The sequence below is a fragment of the Podarcis pityusensis genome, assembly GCF_964106645.2.
Source record: "Podarcis pityusensis genome assembly, chromosome: 10".
NCBI lineage: Eukaryota > Metazoa > Chordata > Lepidosauria > Squamata > Lacertidae > Podarcis > Podarcis pityusensis.
The window spans coordinates 10507102-10524954 of NC_138035.1; the positions used below are offsets into that span (position 1 = coordinate 10507102).

The 17853-nt window shown below is 41.8% G+C and overlaps 1 protein-coding gene and 2 long non-coding RNA genes across 4 annotated transcripts in view; 1 reads left to right on the forward strand and 2 right to left on the reverse strand.

The window, feature by feature from the left end:
• The window catches only part of LOC308486517, a 244170-nt gene that overhangs the window by 181306 nt on the left and 45011 nt on the right, over nt 1-17853 (reverse strand). The window lies entirely within an intron of this gene.
• TAF3 (TATA-box binding protein associated factor 3) overlaps nt 1-17853 on the forward strand; it is a 135636-nt gene that overhangs the window by 8372 nt on the left and 109411 nt on the right. The gene's annotated exons all lie outside the window — the stretch shown is intronic.
• On the reverse strand, nt 2-14153 carry LOC308486494. Its single transcript, XR_013991089.1, has 3 exons — nt 12767-14153; nt 9741-9910; nt 2-859 (listed from the first exon to the last, which is right to left on the reverse strand). It is a non-coding gene; the product is annotated as an uncharacterized lncRNA (long non-coding RNA).

A 17853-nucleotide genomic window follows, 5' to 3' on the forward strand; every position in this document is an offset into this window, starting at 1 on the left:
AACAATTTCTTTGCTTTGTTTTTATCCGCTTGTTTTTGAGCAGTAATGCCTGCTCGCTTGCATTTCAGGAAGCTTGGAGTCTGCTACCTTCTGTTTCGCATCGTGAGGATACATTACAGCTAGCAGCAGAATTGAGTGTTGCAATAACGTGTAGTGGCAGGCAGCACATTTTGCTGTTCAGGTTTACCATGGTAGTTCCACTGGCTTCATTGACAAATGGCTCAAAGAGCTGCCATTGTAGGAAATGGAGCTGGGTTAGAATCACTGCTCAGCCCTGTTAGGTTTGGGGCAATTCACTAATGTCCCAGCATCGGTTTCCCAGATAAAAGTTGTGAAGAACTTGAATTGAAAACATTGCAGGGTTAAGATTGGTCATGGGGTGCATTACAACTTGGCATGTGAGCAAAGCACATTGGGATGTGTATTAATGCGCCAAATTTCCACGTAGACATTCACCTGGTCACCATGGGTGAGTAAGAATAACAGGGAAGTAACCAGGTTTTGTACCGTGGGAAAAGTAGGTTCTCTTCTCCACCACCTCTTTTCAGGAATTTAATGTGCTATGAATTGCTTCAAAAGACATGGCAAGTAGGTAGGCTGGTGAAAATTATTGTGAGCTACTAACTTCAGCTGATCAGTTTGGAACGCTGAGTGAACTGTGCCTCAGAACCCACTTACACAGATGGACAGTAATATGTCGGTGAGGATAAAGTGGCGCAAAGAGTCCTTGTATCTGAGAAGGTTTTCGTTCCAGTGATAGGAGTACTATTGTAGGGTTGTATGTTTGCTCCTCTTGAAATGTTGTGTAGGGTTCGTGAAACCTAAGGGGCGACTGTGGCTGCATATTTCATATAGTTCTCTGGAACATAAAATAAAAAGTTGGAAATGTTTCCCTTTTCTACAAAAATCAAGGTGTCCCGTCCCAAATCAAATCTCTACATATTTTTTAAAATTTGGCAGGTTTAAGCCACTTTTGAGGGGCTGCTATGCCTGCAAATTTCATCCACTTCTGTCTGCTTTGATTTCCTATTAAAGTGAAATTTGTTTTCAGTGAAGCTGCTTCAGATCCCAAGCATGAGCCAAATTGGACAGACCATAGAGCAACTCGGAACAGATTGGGCCAATTCCTAAAATGACAAATATAAATAGGAACCAAACCTTATGCCCTGTGCAGATTTCATGGTATTGGTTGTTGCATTTTTTGTGAGTTATACAGTATTAGACATCACTTGGATAGCAATTTCAAGTTATTTATATTACAGTGGTACCTTGGGTGAAGTACTTAATTCGTTCCGGAGGTCCGTTCTTAACCTGAAACTGTTCTTAACCTGAAGCACCACTTTAGTTAATGGGGCCTCCTGCTGTTGCCGCACCGCCAGAGCCCGATTTCTGTTCTTATCCTGAAGCACTATTTATGGGTTAGCGGAGTGTGTAACCTGAAGCGTATATAACCTGAAGCGTATGTAACCCGAGGTACCACTGTATATTTTAGTGTTTTTGACACCTGCTTTGAACTAACGATATGAGAAAAGCCAAGGTAGAAATAAATAAAAGTTCCTATGGACTGTGTAAAATTTGCATCCTAAAGGCACACATTCGTCATACAGTTACATTCAGTTCATCTGAAGCAAAATGTGGCAGCTCTATATCATATGAATCTGCCTGGACCATATGATCTTTGTCACAACCTGTCCTCTGAGTCCCACCATGTTTGGAATTTAGGCACAAGATGACCAGAAAGGGGGCTTTCCTCCATAACTGGAAAACCCTGAACAGCAAAATGTGCTCCTGCCTGCCACTACTCATTATTGTAAACCTTCCTCATATTGCTCCAGCTCCGTGATCACTCCTTTCTGCGTCTTTTCCAGGCTTGCGACACCCACTTTTCAATGCAGCCACCAGAACTGCACATAGAATTCCAAGCATGGTCACACCATAGTTCTGTGTTATGTATTCATTTAATGCTCCAATGTTGCGGATGCATGGAACCGACACACAGAGGAGTGTTGCCAACAACACGACACACCTGTGAATTTTTGCAGGTTTCCATTTCTAGGTACATAATTCAGAATCTGAAGCGCTTTCTGCCAAATAGAGCCGACCGTGGGTTGCAGTCAGTGTTCTGCACATGTGGCTCCGCTGGCACAATGAGACTTAACGATTCCTCTCCTTCCATGCACCACAAAATCTCTGGGTGGGTGTGTCCCCCAAACCCCGAAGCTGGTTTTGACAATATGGGAGGGGCCTGCACCAGTGGAGTTCCAACATAGGATACAGCCTCACTTGCTACATTCTTGAGCCAGCGTCGGCTGCAATGTTGTGTGAGTGGCCCTTGAGAATTTATTTGTTCGTACATTTATCATGGGTGAAACTTGACAGTTTCTTCTCACTTTATTATCTCTCTCAAATATTTTGTATGTGTGTAGCTATTGAGAAGTGAAGTTTTTGTTTTTAGTGCCTATTGCTTGGATAATTTTTCTGTGGTGGAGACTTTTGTGTATTTACTATAACCCATGACCAGCAGGTGTTGCTCTCCTACCTTATAAATGAATCGGGTTAGCACTCTTGTCTGCTGCGTGTGCTGGTCTTTGTGAGCTGAAATACCACATTCAAGCTTAAACAAATTGCTGTCTTCTGGATATAGAATTAGTTTATTTTGCTTGCCATTCAACGTAAATAGATATGATCGCCTCCATATCTAGGGAGGAACAGATCTTCCCTTTTCTCTGTTGAGACAGAGATTCTGTTTTGTATAATCCTGATTAGATCAAAGATAGCTGCTTTGTTTAGCATGAAAGGCCATGGCAAGAATGGAGGGCCATTGCTAAACGGTGGATTTAGATTCATATACTTAATAAGCTTGTAGTTATGAGCACAGTGCATTAGGAAATACAGTGGGTGGACATATTTCATATATAGTGCCTTGAGTAGTCTCCAGTTGAGTTATATTTAGAGTAGACCTGTTGAAATTAATGGGCCTCAGTTATATCTTCAGTTTATCTGGGTCTACTCTGAGTAGGACTAACATTGGATAAAACCCATTGTGTTTTTAGGGTGTCTGTCTTGATCATAGGCAAGAATGAGGTACCCTATGGAAGCAAAGAACATGCCACTGTGTCAAATACCAATTCTGTCACTTTGCCGGAAAAGCAAATTCATGACTAATTCAAGAAAAGGGATAAATCCCCAAGGCTGGTTGTTACCCAACTACCTCTCTTCAGTTGTTGGCTAACCTGTGATGAGACAGAAGCCCGGTGGAATGGAAGGCAATAGTTTGAGAGAGGTAGTGACCATGGGAATCGGGCAGAGAAGGAATGGGGTTTGGGATTGAATGTGATGGGCGAAAGCAGACTTGGGGAAAGAAAGGTGCAGGAAGTAGCAGATATGGGGAAGCAAAGTAATGATGAGTCATAGGAAGGGTGGGTGGAACAGACACAAAATTGAGGAACCTGAGATTTATAAAACGACGCAGCAGCCATTGGTGGCAGAGTAGGGTTGAAACCTGTGTGTCTTGGGTCTCTGCGGGAGACCTTGCTGAGCTGCTGTTATGTGTCACAAATTTTTGGATGAAAACCTAGCATAGGCCAAGTGGACAAAAGGGCTGTGGATATTGCCCGCCTATGTGACTTGCTTTTGGGAGATGCAAAGCCGCCATTACACAGGAATACCTGCATTGTGTTGTCACCCATTGGAAACAGTGAGGAGTGCCCATTTCTCCTTCTCTCTCCTCATTTTGAATCGTAATTTTAGTAGCCACGATAGGCTGCCGGTTTTCAGGCAGCATGTTTTGGAGGCAGGGAAGCTTTGCAGTGCTAGGCTCTTAAGTCTGTATTGTATAGCCAGCCTTCCTGTCTCCCCGTTCCCTTGCGTTTCTGGCTAGGAGGCCAGCCTGAAACAGCTTCTCCTGTCAACTACCCATGCCTGGTGGTTAAGTACTGTAAAAGTCTGTGTTAAGTTCCCTCTGCCATTCCACTTGTCAAGTGCCAGACACTGATTGCTTTTTGTACAAATGAGCTTCCATGTATTCATCGACCTAGCAGGGAGAAGCAACAGGAGAAACGGACAAAATGAGAAAGGCAGCCAAGCTTGAGAAGCAGACAGACGATGCCGTTAGAGGAGAGCCAGTGGGGAAGACAGATTTCAAAGGGGGAATAATATGGGATGTGAGCAGAGACTGGGCAGGTGAGGGTGGGGGGAGTCTGCTCAGTATTGAGTATTTCCTCCCCCCCCCCTTACAGAGTGTCAATCAAGTGGTCCTTTTGAAAATATTGTTAAATTTTGCCTGAGATCTTGCTTGATGTAGTTAACAAGGAGAATACTGCAAGAATACTGATTAGAAGGATGTGTTTGCCTTAAAAACACAGCTGAAGGTGCATGATGAGCCTAGATAGGTAGCTACCCCAAGACTGGGAAATTCAGGCTATTAATCAATCTATGGGATAAGTACAAGTGAGGGATGCAGCCTGTTGCGACTGTAGCATCATTTTGAATAAATTAGGTGTTGCGTTGAAGGTTAGGCTTAAGTCTCTGCAGTGGCTGGAATTTTTATTTACTTCCATGCAAATTCTTTAAAAAATTAAATGAAAATTGCCCGTTTAATGCTTCAACCGATATAAAAGGACACAATTTCAGAGGAAGAGCGTAATAGTTATTCAGTTCAGCCACCTGCTGGAAAAAAAAACCTGTTCTATGGTGCATAAAACCTGCTAATTAGATCCTGAATTATTTACATTGAAGGAGAAATTGCACTGCTGAGATACAAAATGCTGTTTTAGTTTCATTGTCATGGGGTCAAGAATAAAGGAGAACAACGTTGACTGAAAAAGAAGCCCATTATTCCGTATATTTGGGGCTAATAGAAAGAGGGAAACCAAATAGTCCATTGAACACAGATGTTACCCACACAGTAGGGAGAGCATTTTTAATCTCTATTTAATTCTTGGAATAGCTTGGCAATGAAGTGTCTGCCAGTAACCTTCCCTGATATTAAGAATACACCTTACTGCCTCCAGTTACAGAGGGCAAAGTTAGAAAGCTTTTTCAGGATCTTTCTAATAATTGCATCTCATGAGGATATGGTACCACCCCCACCCCCCCAATTTATATACAAAATATTAATTGGTGGGCCCCAGTATTTCCAAAGCTTTTTACTTATTTGTAATTCTGGTAAGATTCAATTTTGATGGGAGTCAAGCTTTGTATCTATTCCAAGAGAGACCCAAGAATTATCGCTTTGTAAGTCTGTTGGATTTCATATGTAAGATTTAATCCCTATATTGCCGAAATTAGCAATTGATGCTGATGAACACAATACTGTAGTGGAAGAATAGAATGGATTCTTTAAAGGAAAGCCGAGAATACATAGGTGCTCTGTTTTGGTCCATATATATCTAGAAAGGGCCTATAGCTTTAGGGGGGGGGGGGGAGAAAGTTGTGTAGCACCTTAAAGACTAATAAATTTTCTTTGACATAAGTTTTTTTGGCTCATCTGACACAATGTGAGTTCACGTGGCACGCCATAATCTGTGGGTCTTTAAGGTGCCACGGACCCTCTGCTGTTTTTGCTGGAAGAGACTAACACAGCTACTCCTCTGAATATGTGCAATTTTAGATCTGTTTTCAGATTTTGATTTGTCAGACAGACACTTGCTTTAAGTTGTTCAGTACAAATGTTGTGATAAGAGAGTCACTAAATTTAATTAAAAATCTTTCTTCTTATATTGACCTTAAAGCCGGGTTTGGTTTAACTGGCCTATACAGTCCCTGCTCTGAGGACCGTAGGACATTGATGTCTGTGCCATTTTTGTTTAATCTTCAGCATTTATCTCCCACATTTTTTGATGACGAAGTTTCCATACTAGTTTCTGAAGCTGGCATGGCGCTTGTATCCATTACAGTGATAACTATGAGGCATCTTCGTAGAGATCTTGGATCTTTTTTCTAAAAAGGAACTTCTTCCTTTGAGCTGTGCTGATACTAAGTTTAATGTGATTTGATAAAAGGCCCAAGCCACATAAGTGGATGATGGATAATATTAAAACCCTTAACTTGTACCCTATTAAGTATGTAGGAATTTTGCTTAGGCAGAATCATATGCGGGCAGGGCATCTGGAATCGACAAGACTTCTAACGGTACAAGTGACTAAGACCCTGTTAAACTTTGCCCACTTTCAAGAAGGTCATTTAGACAAGATCTTAGACAAGTGGCACATGTTACAGAAGTGTGGGGTGGGCAAATGTCATCAAACTGGAAACTCCCCAAATTTCTTTTTGCTCTTAAACCTCCCACATGACGCTCCTGTTCTCATGATGAAATTCGAGGTTGGGTTTCCTTCGCTATTGCCCACAATTTGTACAGTTTTGCCTCCATAATGGTTAAATTAAAGCATATGCTCTATATGAGGTTGCCTAAAAAATGTTACACGGAGCAAATTTCCAATAGATATGTACGAAATTGTTGTTGTTATTTAAATTTATATTCTGCCCATCATTTGCAGGTCTCAGTATAATTACGTTGTTTTAAACTAGGCAATTCTTACCATTTTATTTTTCTGTTAAATCTGATTGTGGTTTTGCAGACAATTTTTTTCCACATTATGCGATGAGAGCTTTTATTGCTTTGATGCGTCATGCTGTGCTCACAGTATATGTTTAAGGTCTGTGTGTGCTTATTGTCATCTTTACATTTGTGGCCAGAGAGAAGTAGAAGATAATTTCCCATTATATATTGTAGTTCTGCCTATATAATTCCCCTTGGGAAACGACTTTGAAAGAGATTACTGGGCCAGTTGCTTTTTGGAACAGTAGTGAGATAATCTGTTACTTATTGGTTGATAGGAATAAATATATTTATGTACAAAGGTTCTGTGTTTACTCTATCAGCCCAATAGATCAGACAAAAATGTATAGCACAAAATGGAGCCCAGTGTAAAAATGTACATTCCTTACAACTTGCGTATATTTCTATTTTTGTAATGACCACTGGTTTTTGGCAAATAAATTTGACTCTTGGGGGGCTAATGATTTTAGTTTCATAGCATGATTATTTCAAGGATTTATTTTTTTAAATCCCATAATTGAGCCGTCATTCCATTTTGTTCTCTCCCACTGCATTTCTTGTTAATGTTTTGCTTTATTTGGTGGTCACTTTGCTTCCTGTACTGTGTACAACTTGAGGATCTCATTACATTTGGAGCATCAGGAACCTTTCTCCCCCAGAATCCATCTGTTTCAAATTAGTCTAATAAGCACAGTCCACAGGGAACTCCCTTGTTCTGTGTATAGAGCTCTTGAGGAGTTCCTATTCATTTAATAACGTCTGTTGATAAGTTCCAGGCAGATTGTGCCCATTGTATGGTGGAGGCATATTTCCCTTCTTTGGTTTCACACAACATTTTTTTTTTAAAAAAAATCTTATTTATATATTTTTAAATAAATGGGTGTTTGCTGGGTATCACAAATAAAAACTAAGCATGAGCAATTAAAAAAGAACAACAGAAAATGCAGTGTGCAACTGATTTTGAAAGGAAAATCATACATCAGTAGTTTTTTCAGTTCCCGTTCATTTCTGCCTTATTTTCCTTGCCAGTCCCAGTTTGCATGTTTTGTGTTTCTGCACGTGTCTCTTCCCAAAAGCCTTAAGGTGTTCCAAGCCTGCCACCATCTTCTGCTAAAAGAACAGGAACAGAAAACCCCAAATTCTGCAAAACCCACACGGAATTGCATGAAATAACATCCAGATTACTGCCCTGTTTTCTACTTGTGGCATATGTGAGTTGTACATGGGGTTTACATGTAGAATATGGGGATAAAAATGTAATTTATTAACCACCACTGCCATCACCACCGATAATGTAGTTACTACATTGAAATGCTAGGTACTGTTTTTTTAGGGCTCATATATGTGGATATAAAGCCTTCTGCTTTATTGAAATCATGAAGTGTTCCATAAATTGTCTCCCCCTTCATTTCTTGGTGTTACTTGAGCCAGCAAGGATGTATTTGAGCATCTTCAACAGAAATGTGGCATCTATGGGAATATTGCACCTTAAGTGGATGGACACATCACACCTCTGATTTGGAGGTTGAGGGCAAAATGCATGAGCATGTTGTGGAGTAGACAGTTGCTTTTGCTGCTGGGGTATACTGCCAGCAATAATCCCACTAGAATATGAACATAATCCAATACCAATAACGGGGTTTAGTTATAAATTAACTAAGGAAGTCACAATGCATTAGCCGGAAAAGGAGGAGATGGTAACTTTATAGTGACATGGCAGAAGGCCTTCTCGGTTGTGGCGCCCACCCTGTGAAACGCCATCCCATCAGATACCAAACAGAAAAATAACTGTGCGACTTTTAGAAGACAGCTGAAAGCAACCCTATATAGGGAAGTTTTTAATGTTTGTTTTATTAGGCTTTTACAGTTGTACCTCTGTTTACGTAACCCTCCGGTTACATGAACTTTGGGGTGCACACGTGGCAAACCCGGAAGTATTTTACTGGGTTTTGCCATGCGCACATGCGCAGAAGCAGTCCTCGGGTTGCGGAAACCTCGGGATCCGACCAGACCTCCAGAACGGATCCCATCCGCAACCAGAGGTACCACTGTATATGTGTTGGAAGCCACCCAGAGTGGAACAGTTCTTTCCCCCAAGGAACCTGTATCTGCAGGGTGGGAAGTGGGTAAATTTGGTTGAAAAATCAATAAAAGATATTTCTGAAAACCCACAGTGTTCAGTTATGGTTGTGAGGAACATTGTGGTCATTAGTGTCTGTGCTGGGAAGAAGGGAAAGGGTCACTATGGAAGGTGCTTAGCTAATGCAATTGGTCATTTTGGATGTGCCAGAAGAACACCTTTCTGAGGGCTGACTTGGGTGGGTTTTCTTTCTCCTTTTTAGCTTGGGATACAAGGCATGTATATTTGAAAGCAGGTTCTTACTGAAAATTAATGATGCTTGCATCCGAGGAAGTGTGGTTGAGAATTGAGGGTGTTGGATTGCTTCCCCACCCTACCCCACTGGATCGGGGCAGGTTACATCATTTTCTTATCTCATGTTAAGCTGCAAGAGAGTTGAGTTTGCCAAGACCACCCAATGAGACTCCAGGCTAAGCAGGAATTTGAACCCAACTGTTGCATGGCAACTTTTGCTATACTCCTTGGCTTCCAGTGGGTGGACTGGAAAACTCCCCTGCCAGCTTTTTGTGCATCCCACCCTCCTCCCCAGTATTGGAATACCGTATTTTTCGCTCTATAACACGCACTCGACCATAACACGCACGTAGTTTTTAGAGGAGGAAAATCCGTAGGCATGCCACCCGTAGGCATTTCCTCCATAACACGCACAGACATTTCCCCTTACTTTCTAGGAGGAAAAAAGTGAGTGTTATGGTGCAAAAAAATACGGTAAATATGTGGTATTTTGTTAATGTTCTGGTGTCTCCTAGATATATGTGTGTGTGTGTTTTCTTTTGGCTTGTTGTCAGCATCAGGCTGGCTTTGTGATTTTAAATATTGGCGGGAGTGGGGGCTCATTTTCGGATAATAAGAGTTTACAAGAGTCCTTATATTGTGTAAAGTACTTTTTCCTGTGTTAGCTTTTGGTCACCCCCCCCCATGCGTGCCACTCTAACTCTGTCTGACAGACGCAATTGGGAATACCAAGGAGGAAATGGCAGGTTTTGCCCAGTCAGCTTTGCTCAGGAAGTCTCCGTGCCATAGGAAGGGAGAGAAACTCACCTTTCATTTCCCCTCAAGTCCGGCATGTTCAGATTAACTTTAAAGGAGAACGTGGTGCTGTTTGGCAGAGCTGGCCTCCGATAGCGCTTTGCCTCTGCGTGGAGCCCATCTCAGCAGGCGATGCTGAGTCCCTGGCCAGGAAAGCTCTTTTAGCTAAGCTGCTGGGTATCCTATTGCAAATTAAATACGAAACAAAGCAATGCTTGATTTTGTATGGGAAAACTTAAAAGCATCCATTAAAGAGGCTTTTATTTCTGTGCCATGTGCCTTTAAAGCCACAGCGGCACCAAAGGTGCAACTTTTTCTGGATATTTTTTTTTATAGAAAACAGTATCCGCCAAATGACGGAATTTGCACGCATAGCAAATTTATATGTGTTGTTAATGCAGACGCCAGTGTTTCAAGAATTGGAAGCGCTGCAGAGAGGAAACAATTTTATATATGATTTTGGGTTTTGTGGACCTGACCGAATCTTCTTAAACAGCAAAACAATGAAATAGAATGACATTTGGTGAAAGAAGACCTGCTGGGTTTTAGTAATAACACCATAGTTATTATTCCTTAAGAAATGTACATACTGCCTTTCCATTTACTAGAAAAAATCATCAAGGTGTCTTACCAAAAAAAACCAAAAACAAATCCCCTCACAAAATACTAAAATAAAAAACAGACTGAAACAAGGATCAGTCCTTAATTATAAGATTGATATAGTTCCTTAGGGTGTTCAAAGTGTTCCATCAACATTGCTTAAGTAATTCCTCACTGACCAGGCACCAGACCCAGACTCAACTTGATCATGCCATTGATTTTGCCCTTCTGAATAATTGTGCAATGCACAGCGATCTCTAGTGTATTTGTTTGGTGTTGGGGTTTTTTGGGGGGAAGCACATAATAAAATATGTGAATGATAACTGAAGGGAGACTTTCCTCCTCACCTGAAATAACTCATGTTTGCTGACCTTTAGGACATATTTACATTTTTCCTCTGTAGAGAACTGTTTGTTAGGAAAGTCAGAAACTTTCTTTATTTCGCTTTTCATTAGAGTTACAGAATGTGAGGCTGATCATCCTTTTTTCTGGATGTGAAGGAAATCTGCAGACCCTGAATAAAGACACCTTGGTTCAGAGGTTACTGTACTTCTGTCTACTACCTCACCACCTAACCTCAGGTGGTGGTAGGACATTTCTATGTGAAAAGCTTTAAGGACGTAGTTGAAAAGCAGAACCGTGGCATCGTAGAATTGGAAGGGATCCTGAGGATCATCTAGTCCAACCCCCTGCAAATCAGGAATATGCAGCGTGTCCCTTATGGGGATCAAACCTGCAACCAGTGGCGCTGCTGCTAGGAGGCTGTTGCTGTGGCTGTGCCCCACTAGGGCAGGCCACTCCGGTTGAAAAGCAAATGTGAAAATTCCAAATAAATCATCCTATGCGAGCGAAACTGAGGCCAAGAGAGAGCTTTTAATCCACGTGGCAGAAGTGAGAAGTTTTGGGGCTTTGGGCTGTAATAGACACTTACTGATGAGAATCCTGTAAAGTGCTAATTCTACATTACACATAGGATGTAGGATGGATGTCCGTGCTGATAGGCCATGGGCCTATCTGTGGGTGCAGTTAATTGCACGGCAAGATTTCCTTCATAGAGGAAGGTTTAGAAGATGAATGCACGGGACTGGTCTGCAGTTTTGCACCCTCTTGTGCCTGCACATTCGAGAGTAAAGAAGCAAATATAACCGATAGCAAATGAATGCGATTATTTATTTATTCGCGAATTTATAAGTTGCACTTTTGTAATAAAATAAAAACAACAAGGTATTAAAAACAAAGTTGGGAAAGATATCTGTAAGAACTTAATTTTAAAACATCAATAAAGACTGATAGGGTTACAAAGAAAATGCATGTTGCAAAGGCCTGTCCAAACAAGAAAGTATTCCGGAGACATCTGAATGGAGGGAGGGAAGGATGGTACCTTCCTAGCCCCTGCCGGCTAGGAGTTCCATAGGGCAGGGTCTGCCAGACTAGACGGCTGTGTGAATTCAGTTACTCTAAACCGGCAGTAGCCAACATGGTGCCTGTTGGATTACAACTCTTAACAATTGGCTATACTGGCTCCGGCTGATGGAGTTGGCTTCCCTTGCTCCAAACAATGTATGCACCTCTTTAACCTGGCCTTTGACACCTGAGATATGTGTTTTTGGGACCCACCCTATTCCTGTGGCTGTTAATTTGTTTTAAACTGTTTTCAATGTTGAATTTTAAATGGTTGCAACCCAACCTGGGACCTGCTGGTGAAGGGCGGGAAATACAGTGGTGCCTCGCAAGACGAAATTAATCCGTTCCGCGAGTCTCTTCGTCTTGCAGTTTTTTCGTCTTGCGAAGCACGGCTATTGGCAGCTTGGCGGCTATTAACGGCTTAGCGGCTTTAAGAAAAAGGAAACAAACTCGCAAGAACTCGCAAGACGTTTCGTCTTGCGAAGCAAGCCCATAGGGAAATTCGTCTTGTGGAACGACTCAAAAAACGGAAAACTCTTTCGTCTAGCGAGTTTTTCGTCTTGCGAGGCATTCGTCTTGCGGGGCACCACTGTAAATTGACACTGTTGTTACATTGTCTTTGTAGTTGTTGTTTTCTATACAGTTCAACAATATTTCAGTATGTCCTGATAAAAACGTCTGCATTCAGGTCTGATCGCTGGTGCTGAATTGCTAGAAACATTGGTGGCCTTTCTCTAGACATATTAATATCAAGCCCACATGCTGTATATGTCTCTGTATAATATCTGTCATCTCTGTATGACTCCACATGTCATTTATATTCCAGTAGCACATTTTCAATATTATTGAGCAATAATTAGGCATTTTATCTAGCAAACATTGAACTTGGGGAGAATATTTTGATGTGATCCAAATTATTTTGGAATATCCTATGGACTGTGGCTGATCATTTCTTCTCTGCCACAAACATGTAACACCGGTTGTAAAAGAACTGTACCGTATTTCCAAATTTCTTAGTTCAGGTTGCTACATACCTCTTCAGTTGAAACACGTTATTGGCTAGGTCCTCTCAGAAGGGTTCGAGTTAGAATTTTCCTACCCACAGAATGGCAGCAAGGCTACTTTTCTTGGCTATTGTGACATTCAAAGTGACCTCTTTTCTCTAAATGTTTGCATACTGATACGCGAGTATTCATTTGTTGGAACAATCATCTCTGCTGCGCTTGTTCCGGCTAATGCAAAGTAATCAAAGTTTGTTCTGTGGTGCTTTCCTCAACTGGGACTGGTGTGGCTTTGGGAGCAGCGAAGGAGGAAGAACACCCGTGTTTGGGAGCTTGCGTAAGAGCATGTGCTATTTAAGCATTTCACAACATGCAAGTTGGCACCGATGCCTGTGAAACACACAATTATTCTGAGGTGGCGCCTGTAGTTTACTAAAGGTTAGGTGGACAGATACTTTCAGATTCTCTAAAGTCCGTTTTTCTAGAGCTTTTGGGTTAACTTGCAGGATGGAGAGATGAAAAACATCGTCGTCGGTGTCTCCCAAATTGTCCTGCTGTTCAAATCAGTTGCTACGGTGTAGATTTCTGTTGTTGCAAAGAAGTGTTGTGGCCAGAGGGGAGCCATTGGCATGTGCTGGGCAGCAGGAGTTTGTACGTGGACCACCATAACTGGAGTCTGTGTTGGGAAGACAGCCTTGCAGGTTGCCCGATGATGTGGAAAGGGATGCCATGGGCCCTCTATGCCAGCAGTTGGAAATCATGAAGACATAGATGCATTTTCATTTTAAGGGCTGGAGGGGAATGAGTGTTGTTATTTTTAAAGACTGGGTCCAGGAAATAAAAAGCAACACAGACCTGTGGCTCTTGGATGGGAGACCACCCAGAAACCACATTCAAGCTTCTTCAGATGCAAAACAGCATATAAGGGTGAAGAATGCAAGTGGGATCTTCTTTGTTAGCAATATTCCCAAGTTCTCAGGGCATCTTACAGAAAGGAATTGGTATGCAGATGACACTCATCTCTGTTTGTCCCTGTCATCTAAATCAGATGAGGCCACGCAGATGTGGCTTGGCTGCAGCATTGAGCTGGATAAATTCAAGCTTGTACCCATCCCAACAAGATGGAGCCGCTGTGGGTTGGTGGCTTGTGTGTCTGGGAATTGGGTTAGAGTCCTGTTCTGTGCACAGTTGCGCATGCGTATGTGCACACACAAAGGAACAGATCCATAGCTTGGGAGCATTTCTAGATCAAGCTCCATGCTCTGATAACCTCCAGGCTAGATTACTGAAATGCACTCTACTTGGGGCTGCCCTTGAAGATGGTTTGGAGGCTCCCCAGCTGGGGCAAAATGCAGAGGCCGGAGTGACTGGTGCTCAGAACCTTGAAAAATAATCAGTGGTTCAGAATAGTCTGGGCCAACTGACCATACCCACAGAACCATACTCAAGGTTTTAGAGCTTACGTAGAAATCTCTGAGTGAGTTTGGACCCAGTTTTCCGATGAAGCACCTCTTTCAGCATTAATCTGCCTGGGCTTTAAGACCAGCCAAAGAGGCCTCCCTTCTTATTTCATCACCAAGAAAATCTCAAGGTGTTTTGGCTCAGAATAGGACTTATTAGTGGTGGCACTGACTGTGGAACACGCTCCCCCCTCCCCGAGGTGTATCTGGTTCAGCCGAAAACCCTTCTACTCCTCCAGGCTTTTGGTGGGAGTGAGAGATATTGTGCCACCTGATAAGTGGTATAGGAAGCCGATTACTTGTTTAAATAATGTATATACCACTGAACTGCGATCGTCTCTAAGCAGCTTGCAAAGATACCACACACAAAAGATACACGCTACAAAAATATTTAAGATAGGCATGCTTTTATTGACTGGCTTTGTTCTGTGTTTTGCGTTTGCTTTATTTGAATGTGAATGTGGCCCCGAGATTGTTTGCCATGAAGGGCAAGAGTATCAATTCGATAAACAAATAAAATTCAATAACCGATTCCACAGAATGAGAGCCGCAGAACAGATGAAGCTCGGTGTCTGAAAAATAGTGCAACCCATTTGAGGGGGTTTGTTTTATGTTTTGAGCACCCGTGTGTGAGGAAATTATCTTATGCTGTGTGTTTTAAAACCTTTGCACTATTGGTGGTTCAAATGAAAAGTAAAATTTTCATTCACTCGTATTATATGGTTTCTAGCAATATGCTATTAAACCAGTAGAGGGCACTGTTGTAGCACTAGTGGCTGTTGGAGTTGTCTTCAGGGTTGGTTGTGGGGTTTTTTCGCTACCCCCCCCCTCCAGTTTTGGAAAGCGTTTAATGTTCTCTCTGTAATTAAATTCAGTTCCCTGAATAATTAGCAATGGAGCCTTATTCTTTGTGCCATTGCTGTGGATAGTGTTGTTTTTCAGCCTGTTTGTCTTCACTCAATGGAAAACACTGTTGCTCATCTAAATGTAGAGGTTTTGTTGCACGCTCTCTATCAGCTAAGCACTATCTAAGGAGGAAATACAAAACTTTATGTATCGTTTAGGTGCCCAGGGTGAAAAACAGACGTGCAGAATTCCTGCAGGCACATTTGCAACAATACTGTTAATGTACGGTTGTTTGTCTTGGCATTCAGATGTTCGAGTAATACTGGGGAATATTATGTGTATGAAGAGACACAAAATCGTACATGTGCCGAACACATATATGGTTTTTAATTAAGTGAGAAAGCGAAATGCCCTCTGCTCTTACCTGGCACACTTTCCCTTCTAATTTGCTTCATCTGCATTTTTTGCAGAGCAGTTATACAATATTGTTCAAGGCGTTCAGCACACTGAAATCTAAATTATACTACACCCAAGCGTAATTAACACTTGTTTAATGAACAGCATAAGTAGTTATTATGGCTATAACTAGTTCACTTTGAGGCATCTAAATTCCCCTAAACAGCCTATTATTAATAATTTCAAAAAATATTGCTGCTACGCCCTGCCCCTCCCCAGGGAATGCCAGAATAGCACATAGTGTCTTACGGGCTCGAAGAGGATACGGCACACTTAGATCTCGTGGCACATTTTTTACATCATTGCAACATTCGTTGTAACATTAAGAGGGTTTTTAAAAATAAAATAAAAAACCAGAAGTTTCGCTACAAGTGAATCTTTATGACTGCTGCAGGATTAATTTTTGCAGAAAGGTTCTGTTATCTCCCTCTCTCTTAGCTTAAAGAAAAACTTTTCAAAATAGCTGAACTCTGCTCCCGAGAAGTTTTGACAGTGCGATTAATGTGGACGACCTCTGGACAGCGAATTCTCTTGCATTTCCTCTGCGAGCTTTTAATAAATGAGGCTTGGAGGAAGCTGTTTAGATGGTAAGCACGGTAACTAAAAGTAGAAAGCATTAACCAAATATTATTCTTCTGGAATGTCAGCCTGTGCCCCCAACAGTATAAAGAGAACATTTCATGGGAATGGACAGAAGCTTGTAAGTGCGGCAGGAGATAGTTCTACAGGAAATCCCCAAATTGGACCATAGGCTGTTAGAATAGGGTGCTCTGAGCTCTTGTTCCTTTTATGAAAGCCACATATGCTCTTGGAACACTTTGCAATTGGAACTTGATTCTTTTGTGCTGTTTTTCCCCATATAAAATGCACAGCGTTTGAAGAAGACCTCTCTAGCTTTTCCCCCAAACGAAAACAAAGGCTTTTGTTTTTAATCATTTTCCTATTGCGAAGAAAAAATGCTTTCTTTGGGAAAGGTGGTACTGCTTTCAGATTATAATTAAATGGACTTTGGGGGGTTTTTTTAATAAAAAAAACTCAGATAGTTACGGAAGAACACTTTGAACCTTGTTCAGGACTCTGCTTCTTGTGGCACCCATGTTGTTGTTGTTTAGTCGTTTAGTCGTGTCCGACTCTTCGTGACCCCATGGACCAGAGCACGCCAGGCACTTCTGTCTTCTACTGCCTCCCGCAGTTTGGTCAGGCTCATGTTTGTAGCTTCGATAACACCGTCCAACCATCTCGTCCTCTGTCGTCCCCTTCTCCTTGTGCCCTCCATCTTTCCCAACATCTTTCCAGGGAGTCTTCTCTTCTCATGAGGTGGCCAAAGTATTGGAGCCTCAGCTTCAGGATCTGTCCTTCCAGTGAGCACTCAGGGCTGATATCCTTAAGAATGGATAGGTTTGATCTTCTTGCAGTCCATGGGACTCTCAAGAGTCTCCTCCAGCACCATAATTCAAAAGCATCAATTCTTCGGCGATCAGCCATCTTGATGGTCCAGCTCTCACTTCCATACATCACTACTGGGAAAACCATGGCTTTAACTATACGGACCTTTGTTGGCCTAGGGATAGGTTTATTTTAATTTTATTTTGCTGGGTGCCTGAGCATCTGATTGGATTGGGTAACTTTTCACATAGGACTCCACACAGAGTCTTCAGGTTTAGAAAGCTTCACGGTTTTTTCTTTATTTTTCTTTTTCCCCTCCTTTGAGAAATTTCTGTTCTCTACGAGTAAATGGTAGTATATGTCATTTTGGGGTGGGTGGAAGAGTGAAGGTAAATTCCCATTTCATCCAATACATTAATACTCATGTACTGTTCTGTATCATCTCTGTGTTATCTCTGTGTGTCTATTTCCCCCCACAAGGGGCTATCGTAGGATTGGTTGTGTGTGGGGTGGGGGTGTGTGTTTAAGTCCAGACTGTTCGTATTTGACAAGGTCAAGATAAGTTTTATCTCCCTAGATAAGTCAAGTGCTTTGCGATCAATACTGTTACAGTAAAATACAGTGGCCATATTTATTGCCAAGATTCTAATGAATTTTTAAAGCTTTCAGGAATCTGTCTTTGGTAAGTACCTTGTTTGCAGAGAGAGAGAGAGAGAGAGAGAGAGAGAGAGAGAGAGAGAAGAGCAACTGGCAACTTAAAATATATACCAACATAAAAGGCTGCTCATGCGTAGTTTTTAAACTGAGTTGCTTGAATCTTTAATGAATAATTATGAGCTCATTCCCCAAAATGCTCCCCCACATTGTGAAAAAGGCTGTCATGGGTGACGTGGATTTTTCTGATATTGCCCGGAGTGTAAGAATTGAATTTCCTTTTCCATTGTCAGTCCCTTACCTGCCTCTCTTTGAACT